At 35.6% G+C, this 21,613-nt stretch overlaps 1 pseudogene; it reads left to right on the top strand.

Moving 5' to 3' along the window:
• The first annotated feature begins 5,269 nt into the window (after positions 1-5,269).
• Positions 5,270-21,613, top strand: part of LOC124533264 — a 97,642-nt pseudogene continuing 81,298 nt past the window's right edge.

The raw sequence follows: 21,613 nt of genomic DNA, 5'->3' as shown, positions 1-21,613 counted from the left end.
TCGTTGTTTTAGTAACTTCATTAGCTACTGCGCTCGGATTTTTCTCCAAACACATCTTCAACGTGCTGCAGTGTTTGCAATTTATATTCATCGTGTGCTCGGTGAACGATACACTTCGAACGCTGAATAAGCGACTTCGCAGCTTGATCTTCAAACTAAAACTTTACGGTTGTATTTTTAGTATTAACTTTTAATTTGTAAACAGTTTTTACTAATAGTGTGGATTATAAGTCTCCAGCATTTTATTTAGAAATTAGTTTGTTTTGAGTTTAAGGTAAATCGAAGCTTTGAAATGTGCCGATGAAATCGAGACCCAAACCTTTAGTAATATTGGATAATAGATTTAATTAACAAATTGTATATAATTAAGTGTAACATTGTACAGTCAGAGTAATAAGAAAACCTTCGTCAGTTTTCAAATTCATTCCTTTGTCAATTATTACTAGTCTGGTGCAATGGCACCAGACTAATAATTTCGTCGCAATGTTACTGAAAGCAATGGTTTATGGATGTCTTAAATCATTCAGTAACATTATTGGCACGACAGTCTTGTGACTTAAAATGACGGATCTCAAGACTAACCTATATACAAAATTTTAACTTCTATTTCAACTCTTTTATAGAGTTGGTAGAATATCCAAAAACGCTAAAATAAATATCTACTCATTTCTACCTAACAAGAACAACAGCCTGTAAATTTGTCACTGCTGAGCTAAAGCCTCCTCAACCTTTAAGGTATGAAACATATTCCACCAAGCTGTTCCAATCCCGGTTGGTCGAATACACACGTGGCAAAATTTTTATGAAATGAGATACTAAGATGCACTTCCATACTAACCAATATAAGCTATAGCAACCCCTAGTTGACCCTTTAGGGCGAGAATATAGGCTGAAATACATATTTACTTATTTTTAATCGGTATCCCAAAACTAGAATTTCATGTCCTTAACTTAAAAATATGACGCACGACCATACAAACTTTCAACTCTTATATCACCCCTTTAAGGATAGTATATCCAAAAACACTGAAATTGGTAGCAAATTATTTTTAATCAGTTTCCCAAAAATACAAACAATAAACATAAAAAATGACGGACTTCCATACGAAGGTTTAACCCTCATTTCACCTCTTTAGGGATAGAACATCCAAAATTACTTTCCTACTCACGAAATTTCAAGTCCCTTTAATAGTTTTTGCTCGGCGATGATGAATCAGCCACTCTGTGTTATTTTATATATATATAGCGACGTTATATGTCATCCTCAATCGGTAAAACAGATTATAGCTCAAACTGAGCACACGAAAATAGAACTTAAGGAGTCAAAACTTTTGTACCCTGACTGTACATACTAAACACATGCATACGTAGGTACTATGGTAAATATTAATTAAGAGATTATAAATATTACTTTTGAGCAGATGCGATGAAAACAAAGAATATAGAAAACGCCCACACAACGATCCGTCGTCTGTATCGCGCGCACGTGTCCATATGCGAGGTGGTGAGGAGTATCGACGAGGGCGAGGGAGCCTTGGTGGCGATCTTACTGCTCTCCAAGATAATGGAATGCACTGACTTATTTTATCATGTCATGTCAATAACTTATGCGTCTTTAAGTATGCGACTATTTGTATAAAATTTTCATGTATAATCTGTGAATTTTATCTGAACGTTTATAAAGTTAAACTTGTTTCAAGTCTATTAACACATTTTATTTGTTGCAGATGACTGGACGCACAGAAAATTTGTAATTTTAGGAGTGTGTTTAATTTGGGCCTTCATTAAGGGAGTTTTGATAATTCTAATAGTGGAACGCTGTCATAAGACACAAGAAGAAGTACTTATCTCACTACATATATGAATATTGTATTTTATATATATTTTAATTAAATACCACATAGAGACAGAAAAATAGTCCAACGATTTTAATAATACATAAATTAAAGCTTGTGTAACAAACAGTCCATAGAAAGTTTATTAACTTTATACTCAACCATATCAACAAAATACTAGTTTTCGCCCTCTACTTTGCTCGCGTTTTGATTGCCATGTAATATGCCATGAAATTTGCTTCATACGATTTTTTTATCAAATTCGGTTTAGTGATTTGGTAGTGAAAGAGCGAAAGACAGACCGAGTTACTATCATATTTATAAAATTAGTTTAGATACTTTCTAAACTTATTGTAAATAATATTATTTTGCGCAGTTCGCATCGAGGCGATGGAGTTATCACATGCGGCTCTGCTATCCCAGCCTCTCTTAGCCGAAAGACACATTGATGTCGTTTGTGATGTTTATGCATTTTTCTTACGCAGTTTCAAACAACACAAAACCACGTAAGTCACTTGATGTGCGCATCAGCAGACAGGGAATTTAAACATGAACTGTCGCGCTTCTACGACCAAGTTGTTGATGACACGCCTGCATTCTCACCACTGGGGATATGTGTTTTAACGAGGCAGCTCATAGTTGGGGTAAATGAATCATTCAATAAAAATATATTTCTCTTATTGTTTTACAGTCCGGTAGTCAGATAAAAGACATAATCCTTTCAGATAATCGGTGGCATTGTAACCTTTTTAGCAATTGTTCTACAGTTCCACGTTATAGACAGGGTTAAATTACAAAATTAGACTTAACACGAAATAACCATAAGTTTGATCTTCAAAACGTGGAGAAACGTCATTTCTTTATGAAGTAAGGAATATTGCTTTTTCTGAATAAAAAAATTTGTTTTAATATCTGTTTTTCAATCATTCATATATCATACGAGTATACTTATTACATTTTCTACTTGGTTCAGTAATAAGTTTGTGAGACTTCATATCAAAGTGCCTCCATATTAAATAAAACCAAATTAAATTATTATCTTCAATATATATGACGCTTACTTGTTTGTCAAATTAATCACTACTACCGGTTCCGAAAAAGAAATCCCCTGACCTGAAAAGAACCGCCGAAAGAAATTGAGCTCGTCTTTTTTATATTAATTTCTTCTTTAAGTATTAATCGATATCTAACTGTATCTCAGTTAAAAATTGAGGCCCTGCACGTTTTTACAAGAAGCGATCAACTGCAAGTAATTAATGCGCTGCGATAGACGAATCCCGGTAGAGGTGGTGTACACCGACTTCAGTGAGGCCTTCGATACCGTTAATCAAGTTATTCTTTAAGATAATCTCACGGGATATTGAATCCTTTATTTAGTTGTTTGATTCTTATCTGAACAATCGCAATGCCGAAGTTGTGTTAAATGGTTATACTTCCAATTCCTTTAAGGCTTAGTCTTGTATCCCACAGGGTTCGCATATAGGACCACAATTGTTTACAGTTTTTATAAACGATATTAGTGAATGCTTTAAAAACTCACAAATGTCTATTCGCAGATGACTTAAAAGCTACAGCTAGGATTAAGGATACTCCTCTATTTTGTTTCAAAATGATTTAGGTAGACTAGCAGAGTGGTGCAAAACAAATAACATGTAGCATGATTGACTTTAAATGTAACAAAATGTTAACATTTTAAATTCACAAAAACTAATATAGAAAATCGACAATATATAATACAAACGGGTACTCAAAGAGGTAAAGAACGGGTTTTGGGTATAAATTTTGACCAACAACTTAAATTCGATAAACATATCACAGTCTTAGTCCTGGAGGCATCAAAAATACTAGGGTTTTTAGTAACATAATCTAATAACTTCAAGCAATCAGCTACAAAAATTGTTAGGTACAATGCATTGGTTAGGAGTAATTTAGAATACAGTAGTTTGGTCTTCTAAATATAAGAACCACATCGATAGACTTGAGTCTATCTATAAAAAAATCATTATATACTTAATCTTTAGTTGCAAGCTTAACACATAACTCTCATCTTACGATGAACATGAATATTTCAAACTTACTCCGTTGTCGAAACGTAGACGTCTGTTTCACTTAAAATTACTAAGTGAAATCGTTACTGGGTCGATTATTAATTCAGACATATAACAAAAGCTTACTTTTAATGTACCGACCAGATTACCTAGGTCAAATAATTTACACATTTGTGAAGTATTATAATTTATATATTTGTAAGTATTTGAACATAATGCTTATGATGAATATCAAAACAGTGTAATCTAAATGTTATGTTCATTGTGTCCCCAGTACGAACTTTGTACTGGGCAGCAAAAGTATGTCTAAGTCATCCTTTCCCATATATTTTTTATTACATAGTTTTTTGTTTTTATTTCCATTTGGTGCATGCTGTGTTCTTCTTTAGGTAATTGTGACACTAACAATATAATTTTACCTTTGTTATATTATATTAATATAATCAGTGTATAAATAAATTAATCAGGGATGTAAGGGGGCGCAAACTATACCTTAGGGCCCCAAGCCAACCTCATCTGCCCGTGGTGCATTCTGCCAAACAGCAAACGAGGCTCTGGCGACCGACTGATGGCGGTATAATCATCAACAAAATAGGGGTAGCTAAATACCACAGGCCGATGATGGGCAGCAGCATCACCGCTGCGAGAAGCTACGTCCTGCGACCGCCAACCCGCCTACCCAGCGTAGCGGTTATGGGCAATATCTCCATATGCAGCACTCACGCAAGCCAAGGCCCCCAGTTTCCGGCAGCCCCGCTAATTCTCGTCATGGTGGCGACGATGCTAACGGTGGTATAGGGGTGCTAAGGATCACCGGGCTACGGGAGGCCACCACAACCGACTGGCCCTGGCGACGTATAACAGACGCACGCTACGGCTTGACTCGCATCTAGCGCAACTTGAGGTAGAACTTGGGAAAATTAGGTGGCACACATTAGGGCTATGTGAAGTCCGTAGGGAGGGAGAGGACATCGTAACCCTCGAATCGGACCACCTAATGTGCATTCGAGAGGGAGACCAACAATCTCAAGGTGGCGTTGGGTTTCTGGTAAATAAGTCCCTAGCTGACAACGTTGTGGAAATCTCTAGTGTGTCGAACAGGGTTGCGTATCTCATAATAAAGCTCACCGAGACAGTACACCTTCAAGGTGGTGCAAGCGTACGCACCGACCTCGACACACTTGGACAATGAAGTGGAAGAATTGTTCGATGACATATCGAGGTCTTCCACTTCATCACGAAAACCCACTACAACGTTGTCATGGGGGACTTTAAAGCTAAAGTAGGAGTACCGAATCGCAGCGAATCGGTAGTATGACCCCATGGATTAGGAAGCAGGAATCATAGGCGCTTGTTAACTTCCTCTAACGGGAAGGGCTCTTCTTGATGAATTTCTTCTTCAAGAAGCAGCCACAATGGAAGTGGACGTGGCAAAGCCCCGATACTATGACAATAAATGAGATCGACTTCATAATGGCGGACAAGAGGCACATATTCAGAGACGTCTCAGAGAAAATTAGGTTAAATACCGGTAGTGATAACCGACTTCTCCGAGGCTCTCTAAATATCAATTTTAAGGCCAAGCGCGTCCGTCTGATGAAGTCCAAGCTTCGACCAAAGCTACTCCAAACTATTGCGGGATCTGAAACATTCCAGTCAATCCGGGAGAACCGATTCACTGCTGTGGAAACCACAACTGACGTTAACCAGAACCTCGAAAATGTATTTCGAATTCACAGGGAAGAGGGCACGAGATGTTGTGGCATGCACCTTAAGGGCAGGAAGAACAACCTTTCGGAAGAGACTTTAGGGCTCATGAAGAAACGACGTGAAAACCCACCCGTCAGAGAAACGGCAATTAAAACAAGAGATCAGCAGGCTCGTACGACACGACTTCCGGTGCTCCAAGACTCTTGCAATTGAAAGAGCTATTGAGCAGAATCGGGGGTCTAAGGTGTTCGTACAATCTTGAAGTTGACCACAGCAAGTGGAGAAGTCGTTTCTTCCAAGCCGTACTACTTTCGGAAGTAGAGAACTTCTACGGCTGATTATACGCAACGCATACATCTCGACCTGATCCCGAAAATTAGGATTATAGAGCTATGTTAACACGCCATTTCTCCGAAGACCTGCCTGAAGTCAATATTGGCGAAATCGAGATTGCTCTTAAGCAGCTTAAAAATGGTCGTTGCCAAGTTGATTAGCGATACATCCAAGTAATGAGATGTCTCTATGAAGCTGCCATCATGTCCGTTCGAGTACAGAATCGGCAAACAAATCCCATACCATTGCATCGAGGAGTGAGACACGGGGACGTTATTTCCCCCAAATTGTTCACTAATGCAATGGAGGATACGTTCAAGACGCTGAACTGGAAAGGATGCTGGGCGTTTCTCTGAAGGATCGCATCAGATATGAGATGATCCGTCAAAGAACCAAAGTCATCGACATAGCCCACAGGATTAGTAAGCTGAAGTGGCAGTGGGCTGGTCATATTTGTCGTAGAACCGACAACCGGTGGGGAAAACGTGTTCTAGAGTGGAGACCGCATCTCGGCAAACGTAGTGTAGGACGTCCTCAGGCACGGTGGAATGACGATATACGCAAGGCGGCAGGTAGGAGCTGGATGCGAGTAGCCGGAGAAAGACCACAGTGACGTGCACTTGGAGAGGTCTATGTCCAGCAGTGGACAAAAACGGGCTGATTATGTGATGATGTGATAATCAGTGTACACATTGTTGAAGAACCAAATAAAATGAAATATAACGACAGGTTGACTTGAAACCAGTCAATGATGTAGATATCACAGTGCACAGGTTTGCGTGCAAATATCATTGGACTTTTTTTTTCCTTAACTGTCAGTCCAATGTCCAGTTCAGAATGCTACTATGAGACCAACGGCGCATGCAAGCATTAACGAGATGAAATGTGATAACCTCCGTGTTCGAGTGGTGTGTTCACCGGTTTTCATGGGTACGCCAATCCGGGGTCCCGGGTTCGATTCCCGGACCAATCGATGAAGAAAAAGCTAAGTAGTTTTCTATGTTGTCTTGGCTCTGGGTTTTTGTAGTGCTTTAGCTACTTATATATGTTGGAATCAGAGTAATGTATGTGACGTTGTCCATTATTTATTTATTTATTATAGAAATCTGCGTTATGCAGAATATTTTAATAAAATAAAACCTTAATCAAACACAATTTATAATTCTCAGTAATCATATTTTTCTAGTTGAATATCACACTTAGTCATATGGCAATATGCGTGGTAAGTGCTTTAAGGATATTATATATATTATTTTCTATATCATTACAGAGACTGCAAGTTGATGGTATCCGTTAGATTAAATTGTAGAATTATTACTAAAAACGTGACAATGCCTCCAATTACCTGAAATAAAAATGACAATTTTTATTGTATGTTTGTTTTATCCTCAACCTTAATATGTATAATTACATAGTATAAAACAAAGTCGCTTCCTATTATGTATGCTTAAATCTTTAAAACTACGCAATGGATTTCGATGCGGAGTTTTTAATAGGTAGAGTGATTCAAGTGGAAGGTTTTTGTATATAATACACGGACACTCAAGAAGTTTCTAATGTGATGTGGTAAATAAACCAATTCTGTAGTATATTTAGTATCAGTATTGCACCGGTGTGAAGCCAGGACGGGTCGCTAGTATCCTATAACTGGCACTTACATCAAAGTACATTAATTAGGCTTCTCCAAAAATGTACTCTTATCTTATTGCTGATAAAATTCTATTCATATGTATGATTAGTCTTAAAAGACTAATAATATATATGAATAGCCGCCACCTGATGGTAAGTGGTCACTATCATCCATAGTTCACAAAACATCGTAGTTCCTAAGGTTAGTTGATGCCCACTAACCTTAGGAACTAAGATGTTTTGTCCCTTCTGCCGTATACCGGCTCATACTGCCTTCAATCCGGAACACAATAATGTATATAATAATTATACATAACCTAGTGTAATTAGGGGCCTTCTGGCGATGTAAAAATATAGATTCTGACCCCTTGGGTTACCCACTCCCAACAAAAGTGATAAGCTTAAAGGAAGGGGTAAATAAGAGTATTAGTAATTACTTAATAATTTGGGGCTTTGTTGGCAAACCTGTGATACGATATTTTTCTAAATTCAATATTTTTTTTAAATGAACTTTTTACCGCAATTACGAACTGTCTCCCGAGAACAAATAATACGAGAGGTGAGAACGCGGGCGGGTTTTCAACGAAGTGATTGCCGTAGTGAGATAATTCGTCTCTAAATTCTTTCTCTGCTGGTGCACACATTAATTGACTCACGAGGATCCGGGCTGCTTCGAACTGTTTAGGAGAAATGGAAAACATGACAATGTATCCATCAAGTACTGTGCCATTATATTGTGCGAGAGAGATTAATAACAAAATGCCGATATTATAGTAAAAAAATCTCAATAAAACTATTTTGATCACTCCATCCTTGCAGAGAGTAACATTCATATTGAATATCACAATTATTAATGAAGTAATCTTCAGGAGTAGATACCGTAATATACTGAAATTAATATTAATTTTATAAATCTGTCAACAGATATATATCAGCTTCTGTAGAAAATATTAGTGAAGATATTATTATAAGATTTTGTAAAACAGTGTGAAAGTTTTCACATTAATTGATTATTATTTGAATTCAAATTTTTGCAGAAAACTCCGTGATAACTTTTTTTACAAGAAATAATAAAAAAAGAGTAACAACATGTAAATTTCCCACTGCTGGGCTAAAGGCCTCCTCTCCCATTAAGGAGATGGCTTAGAACATATTCCACCACGCTCTTCCAATGCGGCTTGATAGAATGCACATGTGGCAGAATTCCAATGAAATTAGACACATGCAGGTTTCCTCACGACGTTTTCCTTCACCACCGAGCACGAGATGAATTATAAACACAAATTAAACACATATATATAGTGAGGCTTGCTTGGGTTTGAACCCGAAATCAGTGGTTAAGATGCACGCGTTTTAACTTTTAACCTTTTAACTTTTTAACACTTGTCCGTTCTTTTAGTTACCTAGTCGAGGAAAATAAGAAAATAAAATTAAAGTAGAATGATAAATACTTCCTCTTGGGTCCTGTGGCAGGGCTCCGCCATGAAAATTATTTGAACTACTTCATACAACGCCAAAACGATAAACAGCGCAAATTTAAAAGTTTTGTCGTACGACCACTCATCTGAAATCCATAATTTGCGTTAATGCTAATATAATTTTATATAGAAGAACAGATTCAATTTATTTAATATAGTCCCATACCTAAGGATATATATAATATTTTTATGATAATGTGATAAGAGTCCATACATGATATAATCAGACTAAGGAGTAAAGCTGCCACCAGTGCTCCTTCTCCCTCGTCAATACTTCTGACTACTTCACATATCGACACATTTGCGCAACAGAGACGCTGTATTAAAATTACGGATTGTCTGTTGTGCAAATGTGCATTAGGCGCACTTGTCATTGTTTTTGTTTTCTTTGAACCTGTTCGAATTTAAATCATTAATTATGAGATAAGCATCTAAAACAATTTGGTTCAAATATGTTTTAAATGCGAAATCATCTTATGCATAGAATAAAATTGAAGTGTCAATTTGAAATATTAAAATAGCCTTATTTTTTATTCAATGCGAATGTATGTATGTGTACACGATACAAATACCAAAATAACATTTTTTACAATTTTTGTCTTTATGTCTGTCTGTTTGTTCCGGCTTGTCTCTGAAACAGCTGGACCAATTTTGGCTGGACTTCCACTAGCAGATAACTGATATAATAAGGAGTAACTAAGACTACATTAATTTTTTTTTGTTAAATTCAAACGCGTAAAGATCACGGGCACAGCTAGTACTAAATAATTTAACTAGTTATATGAGATAAATAAATATGAGACAAATATGAGACAACATCACATACATTACTCTGATCCCAATGAAAGTAGCTTAAGCACTTGTGTTATGGAAATCAGAAGTAACGACGGTACCACAAACACCCAGACCCAAGACAACGTAGAAAACTAATGGTAATCTACATCGACTCGGCCGGGAATCGAACCCGGGATCTCAGAGTGGCGTACCCATGAAAACCGGTGTACACACCACTCGACCATGGAGATCGTCGAAATTACAACGTTAGTACAGTACGATGAAATAAAAAAAATGACTTCATAAAGAAATAAAAATATACAACCGTATTGTTTCATTTCGACGATCAGACTGCGCAATCGTTTATTCTGAGATCGAAGCGTGACGTTCACCGAGCACACGATGAATACAAATTGCATACAGTTCAGGATGTTGAAGGCGTATTGGTACCAAAAAGCGAAATCAGCCGCAAAAGCAAATACTAAAACAAGCAACAGTAACACCTGTTAAACGTTCGGTAAGCTAATTAATTTTAAAGTAGGTAAGCAGATTGGTAAATGGACTAATGGTTACCATCGCTTATAGACATTAACGCCGTAGATTAACAATTGCTTACAAGCAAATGTACAACCAACTTTGGGTTAATGTCCCTTGATAGGTGAGGAAAGGCGGTGCATAGAAAAAGAATCGGGCTCTAATCCCTTACTTCCCGTGACTCTTTAACTACCATTTAAAATTACAGATACCAAATAAGAAATCTTGTGCAAGGTCGTCATTTTCAGAAGCTTAAGATTTAGTTTAGCACCACCTGGCCCTACGACAACTACGTCACTGGTCCCTTGTGCTGGTACTTACATACATGTTTGTTTCTCTTTCACGGCTAAACCAATGAATCATATTTGATAAAATTTTGTATGAAGCTTGAACTCCAAGGATGGACATCGGATATAAAACGCGAGTGAAGCTTAGAGCGAAGTCTAGTTAATATTTGGTGTAGTGGTTCTTTCCAATTATGCGAAGATATTGTGTTGCAATAAAGAGCTGGCTCATTCCGCGAAAGTGTAATATTGCAGAAGCCCCCACCGGAAACCTAGGCTTGAGCTCGAAGGTGGAAGGTAAGTATGGAGGAGGAGTAAGTTACGTCATCCGGAAAAGAACTACAGCTATCATGATAAGCAGATACAAAGCGTGAGTATTAGGTATATTTGTTCCATTTTGTACAAGAAGTATGAAAATAATACTATATTTTTACTATACAGTGTTTGATTGAATTATATTTTAAAATATCATATTTTACAAAACAGAAGTTTGAAACACAATTCGGTGAAGATTTAAACCTTCGTAAATGAGAATAAACAATATTTATACAAATTAATTATTATCGAACACATAACTTACTGATTTGATTAATAGATATCTTTGCAGCCAAAGCGTCTTTTATAAAATAATATCCATTCCAGAAAGCTATAATTAAAAAAGTTGATATATGTGCACATATTATAATACCAGAGTTCTTTATTTTAAGATCTAAGGGGCTGCTTTCCAGTTCGTTATTTATCTGCAAGAAAAAATGTTTATATAATATGTTGATGTCAAACGACTGCCCAAAAAATTGTGTAATATTTTGAAGGTTTATTCAGTTCGTTTTTTTGTTTAGTTTTTTTTTTTGTTATATTTGTATCTCCAGACAGACTTTTATGTGTCTATCCTTAATTTGGATTTTTTATCTGTTTGTGTATCGTCATATTTTTATTAGCTGGCAGCATTACTATTTAATTTTCGAGTGATAACGGTTAACCATACGTTTATACAGGGTTATTAGTAATTCGACGTATTCCCGTTAGGAGGTGATAGGGGACTACTTTCAAATAATTTTAACCCCCCTATGCATACTCGTAATCCAAAAGTGAACCATTTTCGACTTATTACATTTTTTAGCTTATTTTAAAATTTGTCATAAATGCAACTTCAAAAAATTATTTTGAAAAAAATATCATCATAAAATATATTTTTTTCTTCGATCGGGAATACGTCGAATTACCAATAACCCTGTATACATTTAAGTCGTGTTTTTAGCAAATCAGTCGTGCTTATTATTTTAATATTTATTGGAGTGATAACTTCGTATGGGAGGGAGACCATTTTTCCCTCTCTCTTAAGCATACGCCAGCGATGGCGACTCCTCTCTTACTCTAACGCTCAATAACTTTAGTTCTCTCTTTCACACATACTCTCCCACAGCGCCAGCCATTTTTCGGACATATTTTCGAACTTCTTTTGGGCGTCCCTCTTCTTCCCTGCGTCCGTCCCTGTTCTTACGGACACGTATTTTTTATACATAAATATTCGTCTTTTTTGTATTGATTATTACAAATTTAAGTTTTACTTACTTTCTAAGTTAATACTTACGTTTTAAGAGGTAGAAAAAAGACATAATATTACAAATAGCATCATAAACAACTCCATCGAGCATAATTTACCTCTTCAAGTTTATTTGAATATGATAAAAATCGTTTCACTCTATTGGTGCCATCAAAAGCTGCTATGATGATTGAGGAAACTGATAAAATCTCAACTGATACGCAAAAGAATATAGATATTCCTCTCCGGATACGAGTCATAACTTCTATTTGAAATGTATAATCCATAAGGAATATACTTATCACCTGTGATAAAACTGAAACAAAAATATAAACCATAAACCATAACATAAACCATGTTTAGACCGGGTAGACTTGGTGGTAAGGCTTTGTACAAGCTCGTCTGGTTAGGTACCACCCACTCATTATAATATGATGAGTGGTAAGGCTTTACTTTATTTTATTGCTTTCCAGTTTTAAGAGTAAGCGTTAATAAAGGCACAAGCGACATAACAACTTAGTTTTCAAGGATGGTGACGCATTGGGATTGCGAGGAATGATAAAATTGTTAACGGTGCGATGTCTATTGGCGATGATGACCATCAGGTGGTCCGTTTACTGGAATGTTTAATACGAAAAAGGGCAGCAGAATATTGTAAATTAAAACAAAAATATAAACATTTAAATTTCACTTTCTGGGCAAAACAACAATTTCAGCACATTATTAATTACTAAATACAAACAAAAAGGGGTCTAGGCGATTTCAAGGTCAACTAAATAGTATTTAGGAATTGCTAATTAAGTATTGAATACCTCACGATATTTTAAGAGAGACTTAAAGCAGCAAGCCGGTAGCCAGTAACTAGACTTCTTGGTGGTAGGGCTTTGTGCAAGCCCGCCTGGGTAGGTACCACCTACTCATCAGTTTGAAGGGTGAGTGAGCCATTGTAACTACAGGCACAAGGGACATAGCATCTTAGTTCCCAAGGTTGGTGGCGCATTGACGATGTAAGGAATAGTTAATATTTATTATTATTGTCTATGGGTGATGGTGACCACTTATCATCAGGTGGCCTATATACTCGTCCGTCTACCTATTCCATAAAAAAACATCGCTTATATCACTGCTGTTATTGTAAACGCGATTCATGATGAGCGAAGTATTCACCTACTACGTGGAAAAAGAGAATAAATGCGTAATATAATAGAAAAATCAATCTTTAATCAAATGTATTCTGTAGTCAAGTAGGTCCACATTTGTCTGGCATATTTGATTCACATAACCTTTTATTGAATAAAGTGTGAAACTACCGCCGTTTCGGAATTTGAATCTACCGAAAAGCGTAATAACGGCCGAAATAAAATATGCTTATCTCATTTGTTTTTTTTTTTTATGGCAAAGGTGGCAAACGAGCAGGAGGCTCACCTGATGGAAAGTGACTACCACCGCCCATGGACATCTGCAACACCAGGGGACTTGCAGGTGCGTTGCCGGCCTTTCAAAAAGGAGTACGCTCTTTTCTTAAAGGTTCCCATGTCGTATCGGTTCGGAAAAACCGCCGGCGAAAGCTGGTTCCACAAAGTGGTTGTGCGAGGCAGAAAATGTCTGAGAAATCGCGCTCTTGTGGATTTTCGGACATCAAGGTGGTGCGGGTGAAACTTAGAATTTTGGCGAGATGTCCGAAGGTGAAATTCAGCAGCCGGGATTCTATTCTGTTTCTATTATTGTTATTAATACCTTTAATGTAAGGATTCGTATATATTTTATTATTGGAAGCGAAATACTAGTGTGTGGGCGCAGGCGTGCTTCCATTGATTTGTCATGTGTCTATTTGAAAATACAGCGATTTCATCAAAGTGATCTGATTAACGGGCGATACTCAGGTAAACCCAAAGAATATCGTCAGAAGACGCCCGAATTTAGTCCGAATACATTTACCTTCAAATTAAAATAATTTGTCCATTTAAGGAATTGATCTTGATGCAATGAAATATTATATAATAGAAATATAAAACTATAATACCCACAAATTGATTAAGTATAAGAAAATGCATTTTTACAAATAACTTACTCAACACAGATACCAAAACATAGCCGAATATTGCACGCTTGTAAGATAAACAGGCGCTGTAGCCGGAGCGTCTCGAGTAGTCCCTCTGGACTTGGAGAGGTAAGACGCGGATACACTGGTTGTTAACTGGTGATAAGCGGAGCGGCACGAGCCCGAGCGCGCTTGAGATACGAAGCACCGTCGCCAGGGGGCCGCACACGTTGTGTATCTTGGTAAGATCCATATTTTAACTGCGCTGTAAGTACTAGGTTGTATCTACAATATATATAACATTTGTCATTATCTAGAAATAGGTCCCAAAGTCAAGGGTCAAAGCCCTGTTTACACCATTAAAATTTATTGAGTTTTTTTCGTAGCGAAATTATCAGAACTAGCTTAAACCACGAAATTGGCAGATTTTTCACTTATGTGCAAATTGTTTCGAAAAACGCGTAACACCGTTGGACATACATCGGTTTTCTATCCGATCTTGTCTTGTCTTGTGTAGGAAAGCAAGTGAGTCTGTGCTTGCACCCACAGTAAAACATAAAATACCCGCCGTGGTCGAAATCAGACAGAATATAATCATAATTTTTCTTGCTCAAACATAATTTGAAACAACAAATAAATCATACCAAATGTAATACCCTCATTTTTATATGACGATATAAGATATCTAATAACTCTTTTTATTTGTACCATACGGATATAATAATAATGCAAATGTTCATATATGTTGAAAGATCTTTAAAGAACGATTTCGTTGTACGTGAAACATACTTAATGCTGCACGTAATTGTGCACAGAAGTAGCTTTATATTATTTGTTCTATGTAAATTAAGATTGTTGCTAACTAATGATAATTAAAACACAACTCAGGTATATACATTAAATAATTCTCAGCGAATCATCAAGCATATGTAAATTATGTAAGACATCGTGTTATAAACTAGAATCACACTAAAAACGTAATAAAACTCAACCGATGTGGTCAACATTAACTGTATATTAACGTCAGTATATTGAGATAAATACAGCTGATAAAAACGTAACATTTGAATTCAATAAATTATTCTAACATATCAACGAATGTATGTAAATTCGAAATGTAACAAAATCTATAGATATGTAGGCAGAGACAAAATAGTTCAACCTCTTTATTACAAACTTTTTTAAACATAGAATGTGTGTTTGTCAGTTCGTTTGATTGACCAAAAAATCTTCCAATTATCCTACGTAGTTAAAATCTCACGTGTTGGTTTACACTTTTATACTACGCATGAACTATTTCTACAGCCAAGATGAGCTACGAATGAACTAAGTGGTCAACAATATTCACAATTTAACTAAACAGATTTAAAATTATAAATTTTAACAGAAAAACAATTGCGCATTGTAGTAATAGAACACGATCATTTTATAATTATATCTCGAGATAGGAGCTTTGTTTCTCGCTTTTCACGGTCTTGAAAATGGCTATTGTGATTCTTAGAAAATATAACAACAACAGCCTGTAAATTCCCACTGCTGGGCTAAAGGCCTTTTCTCCCTTTGAGGAGAAGGTTTGGAACATATTCCACCACGCTGTTCCAATGCGGGTTGGTGGAATACACATGTGGTAGAATTTCTATGAAATTTGTTACATGCAGGTTTCCTCACGATGTTTTCCTTCACCGCTGAGCACGAGATGAATTACAAAGACAAATTAAGCACATGAAACAGCAGTGCTTGCCTGGGTTTGAACTCGCAATTATCGGTTAAGATGCACGCGATCTAACCACTGGGACATCTCGACTCTTGGTAATATCCCTGTGGGCACTAAAAAAATACGCAGTCTATTCTGTTAAGGTTCAGTATCTATTAATTTCATAAATATATTTCGAGCAATTAGCTTACCCTTAAATCTGCTTTGTCAGAAATTATATTCGAAGTACATTATTACTTCATGACTATCTTGGTCAATTATAATAAAAGGATATTATTAAAAAGAGAGAAAAGGTAGCAGACTCTACTTTGTAACAGTTGAAACTTAATGTGTCGATGAACAAATATTATATATCAGCTGACTTTTGAGATCGATACCGATAAACAATGCGACGTGTTTGTGTCATGACATAAATTTCTTATCTTTAAAAATATCGTAGTTCTGTTTTCAATGTATTTTATGGAGAAAGTTTTGTATATATATATGCAATTTGAACCGTTATTTTCAGCGTATAAGAGATCGATTTTTGTTAATAATATTAACAATATTCAACGTAATAAGGTAGTATCAGCAGCGTGGGGCCTGTTCTGCTAGTTATGTAGTGGGAGGTCTACCGGATTCTACCTGATATTAGCTATTAAAGCAATATGTGTATACATTAGATATATATCAATAGAGGCAGCACGTTTCAGAGAAGCAACGAGGTTATAAATAAGATCAAGGATGCCACCTCTGCTCACAAATTTAAAATTCTCATCAATTGATATAAGAAATTTCATATAAATCGTTTTATTTCTGACTTAAGACTAAGGTTTGGCTGCTATACAAAGTTGGTTGCGCATTGCCTGCAGTGATCACATCAGTCGAAGGAAAGCCTTAAGCATTAAATTATGTCACATTTTCAAAAGCGATAATATATCACATATATCTAGAATATCTATAGTAAAGTCTGCATCATCATGATTGTTAAACATATAACTCACAGTGACAAATTGAGTTAATTATGACATGACATTGATGATATCTTACAATTTAAACGCTATTGAAGTAAATGACATACTTACTAATTTGAATAGTAAAGGTAATTAACAAATTTAGAAATAAGCTGAAACCTAATTATTTAGTTTCGAGATCAGGCTTGCGGATGACTACTGACTATGTAGCTGTGTATTACTCAGTAGTATGCTCTGCTTCCTAAGCCTGTGAATGAACTTTCTCTTTTTCAAAATGCGTAATTAATATTGAAAATCTATTTTTATGGTAGATTGTCATTACCGCCTATAGGAATTGGTATTACAAAGAGCATTCCTCATATCGTTAATGCGCCGCTGACCTGAGGAACTAATATGTTATGTCCCTGCTCCTGATCCATGTAGTGACCTTTTCAGTCACGTTTTAAATCAAAATAACAATCTTTTGGCGGTAGAAAATGTGTTGGTAATATTTAACCAGATCAGCAGCACCAAGTAAGGTAGATAATACGACGGATATGTACAGTATAGCCATCGCATCACAGGACTGACTGTATTTGTATTTCTACATAATCTGATCAACTACTAATATTAAAATAGGATTTGTATTTCAAAAAATATTATTACTAAATATGAAGATGATAGAAGAATCTCAATTATCCAAATTACTTGGGACCGATTAGTTCGGATAATCTAAAAGTGATTAATTAAAATGAAATGTAATGTTACTCAAATAATGAATAATACCAGCAACAGCTTGACATTGCTTTATTACTTAAAAAAAATAAACTCACTTTATTTTAGATCCTCTTCTGACAGATGTTGTGAATTTCGCAAATTTTCCATTTTTCTTTTGGTCTATGTTATTGGTATTTTTCATGATTTATTATATTGAAATATTTCACCAAACACATTATGAGCTAAGCAAATTAAATGTATTAGTATATGTATATAAAATAAGTTGTTTGTTTCCGAAAAAAGTAATTGTCCGATCATGGGTATTGATATTGTCTTATCTGCAACTGAACAAAGTTTCTTTTTTTTTGTCCATTCTTTTTTCAAATAAAGTATTCAAACGAGCAAATGGTCCACTTGATGGTAAGTGGTAACCACCGCTATAGCCTTCCTTTCCCTTATGCCTTTAAATAATCTGGATCACTTTTCGAACTGGAACTGTTGTGTTTTGGTTGGTAGGGAGCGAACATTAAGCCATCAACATCGATGTTTTACGGTAGAATATCTGACTAATGAGTGGAACATACTCACTTAGATCACAAAGCTCTACTAATAAGTTAGTTGAAACGAAAACTAGAAATCTAGTTTTATCTCATGCCTAACGATAAATAACGAAAAAACCTGCATATCGATATAATTCCATCACATGTTTGTACAGTCAGAGTCAGAAAACCTTCGTCAGTTTTCAAATAAATTCCTTTATCAAGTCGTAACTCTTAGTATCTTTTTAAACTAAAACACCAAACAGACAACTGCATATAAAATTAAACTTACATAGTACTCTGTGCTAGATGTGACTTATAATTACATTGCGACGCAATATGTCGTTCTCAATCGGTAATTATACAGATTATCGCTCAAACTGAGCACACGAAAATAGATCTTAAGGTGAAGAACCTTTTCTTACCCTGACTGTACAGAGACGCAGTAAGTTACTTTGTGATGCACTATTGACAGATGCAAAGGACACATAATCTGATCATCAGTTGACGGTACAAGCAAAATTCAAGAGAAGTGGAAATGAGCTCATTTTATTTTTCCGATCTCTGATTCTTAACGACGTAAGATACACGCCACTCAACATGTGCACTTTTGATAGACCGCTCATGATGAAGGTATATTTGATTTTAAATTTACAAATATATTTAGTCAATCATATAATTTGAATGTAATTACTCGTTAAGTAATCATATGCTGCCATTAATTGATATGTAGGAAGAACAGAGAATGTATGACATACATGTTCAATCTATAGGTATAAGAGAGAAATACCACTTAATGATTAATGACGATATCTCAGAAACTATAACACCACAAACATCGACGGGATGAAATTACCCGGAAGGTTATATGGTGTAGACATTCGTTAAGGAGTTTACGAAACTTAATCCCTAAAGGGTTGGTTGTTTGTGTTATATAATTATTATATTTTTAATCGCTTGGGTAAAGTCGTTGGTTTAGATAGTAAAGTATGCGTGTAATCAATAAATCAAACAACTACAGTCATAGGACAATCAATACATATAACCTTCGTAACACCATAGGTACCATAAATAGTACTAGATGTAATAACGCGAGTGCGTTGATGCTCTTTTAGTTTCTACTTCAGAAGAAGCTTTAAAATTTTAGGTTTATTTGAACGTATCGAATAAGTCTCAATCAGGAAGTTTCACCCCCGAATATGCGGACACGATTTTCATACCAGACTTTATATTAAATAAATAATTTATGAAAAATAATATTATAATATTGACGCTTCTTCGTGAAAAAAATTACGAAACTCATAGTATTTGAATAAAGATTACTTTGAATGTTTGAAAATGGAATGATTATTATAATATAAATAATCGTAATAGATAAAATTCGTTTTTTTTTCAGTCGTTTGGCTGCATAATAACATATTTGGTTATAATACTGCAGTACGAACCCGTAACAAGAAGTCCTATAGTGTGAACTCAACCCTATGATTACAACGCGACTATACATTTGTAATCACAATTTTATAGCTGTTCATTGCTGGCCAGACTTCTCCACTGGCACCCAAGTTACTTGACGGCACCGACTAGGACCTTTAGCTCTCAATTTACATACACTTTGAATATATTGTCACTCTGCATATTTTCCCGGACTAGAATGGGAAGTAGATACGTAGACAATAACGCTGCAAGGAATATTAACTATCCCTTACATCGTCAATGTGCCACCAACCTTGGGAACTAAGATGTTGTTACCTTTCGGGGTGGGTATAAAGAAACAATATTAGGTTATAAAATTTTTAATGCACAGTAACATAGTATTATAAACAACCAATTACTTAATTTACTAGTTACTTATGTTACTTCTTATAATGACTATTATATAAAATTATGCCAGCTAGACTCAGCGTGGGTCACTTGGGATAAAAGGCAAGCTTGAAAATTCAATGTTTACTAATCCAAAATTTAAGGTTGAAAATTAGGCGCCACTGACGAATAAATTAGTTGATGTGGTTTGAAAGAATACACCGTTCACCAGACCGGTGTAAACGAAATTTATAATATAATTGAAAGGGGGTACATCACCAAAGTTTCCAGCTACACGTGGATACCGACAACGGCTTAGGGAACAGGCCTACCGTCCTTGGAGTTGCACCAGCCGCTATCTGGGCACACTCAACCAGGAACCTGGAGCTGTTCACTCTTAATATTTCCATTCCACGAAGTCCACGTGGTGGGTAAATCCGATTAAAAAAAAAAAAAAAACTTCCTTCTGGAGGTTCAAAGTCCTGCTTACACAAATTGACGATCTCAACTCCGGAGAACCATTTCAAAGGGTCAAATTTTTTACGAGTCGGTAAACATGATATAAAGTTCTGTCAAACTTCAAAACTTCATTGTTAATATAAATTCGATATATTCAGTATATCGAATTAGAAGTTTGGATTCGGTGTGAAGCCGATAGTTCCGAAATTCAAAAAAGAACGAAATCGAAAGTTCACGAACCTTTAAAAGGTTAGCGAGTGTGACCAGTATCACCACCAAAATACCCTTAATGAAAAAGGAATTATATCCATAATTAAATCAGGGAAATAATTATGGAATAATTATTAAAATTAAGAAGAGTCAAAAATGAGGCAAAGTAAATTTATCATAACTAGACTCCGACACCTACATCGAAGAACTAACCTTTAAACTGGAAGACAGCTATTAAATTAATCTGAAACGATGAAAAATGACCTCTAATCAAATTCAGCAAACGAGTTAGATGATTAAAATCTTATTTTAATAATCGTTTTAATGCACCTTTAAAATAAATGTAATTTATTTTATTAATTAAAATTTTAGAAAATGCCAAGTTGAAGCGTTATACTAGCAACACCGACATAAATTAAGTGGGAAATGGGTCAATGGCACGGAATTTAGCGAATTGACACTTTTTTGACGTTTTATATAATTATAAAAAAAAGTTAAAATTATGAAAATAATTTTTAATGTAACATTGTTATGTCCCTTGTGCCTGTAGTTACACTGGCTCACTCACCCTTCAAACCGGAACACAACACCGCGTACTGTTGTTTGGCGGTAGAATAACTGATTAGTGGGTGGTACCTACCCAGGCGGGCTTGCACAAAGCCCTACCACCAATAAAGGAATCTCCTAAATGTTATACATTAATAGAATAAGCCCATTTTTCTGTTTCTTCATTTAAAATCGGTTATGGTCTCATTTTGAAGAGATCCAGTCGGTGTGCAAAGACATTGGAAGTTACTGAATTGTTTCATGTTAAAAAATAATTAATTTTAGAGATCAGGAAAAAATTACTAGTCAATTAAAGTAAAAGAAAATAAAATTAAAAACGTTAACAAAATTAAAGTATTGTTATCGACAAACTCCAACTCTAACGTATTAAATTTATGAAAATAACTCGGAGACCTAAACTACGCTTGAATATGTATGTACTCTTTTTTTATTAGTAAGCCAAAAGCAAAGTCTCATTTCTTCCTCA

Source organism: Vanessa cardui, chromosome 10 (assembly GCF_905220365.1).
Source record: "Vanessa cardui chromosome 10, ilVanCard2.1, whole genome shotgun sequence".
NCBI classification, from domain to species: Eukaryota; Metazoa; Arthropoda; class Insecta; order Lepidoptera; family Nymphalidae; genus Vanessa; species Vanessa cardui.
The sequence above is the reverse complement of the archived record's forward strand: the minus strand, read 5'-3'. Positions and strand labels throughout refer to the sequence as shown.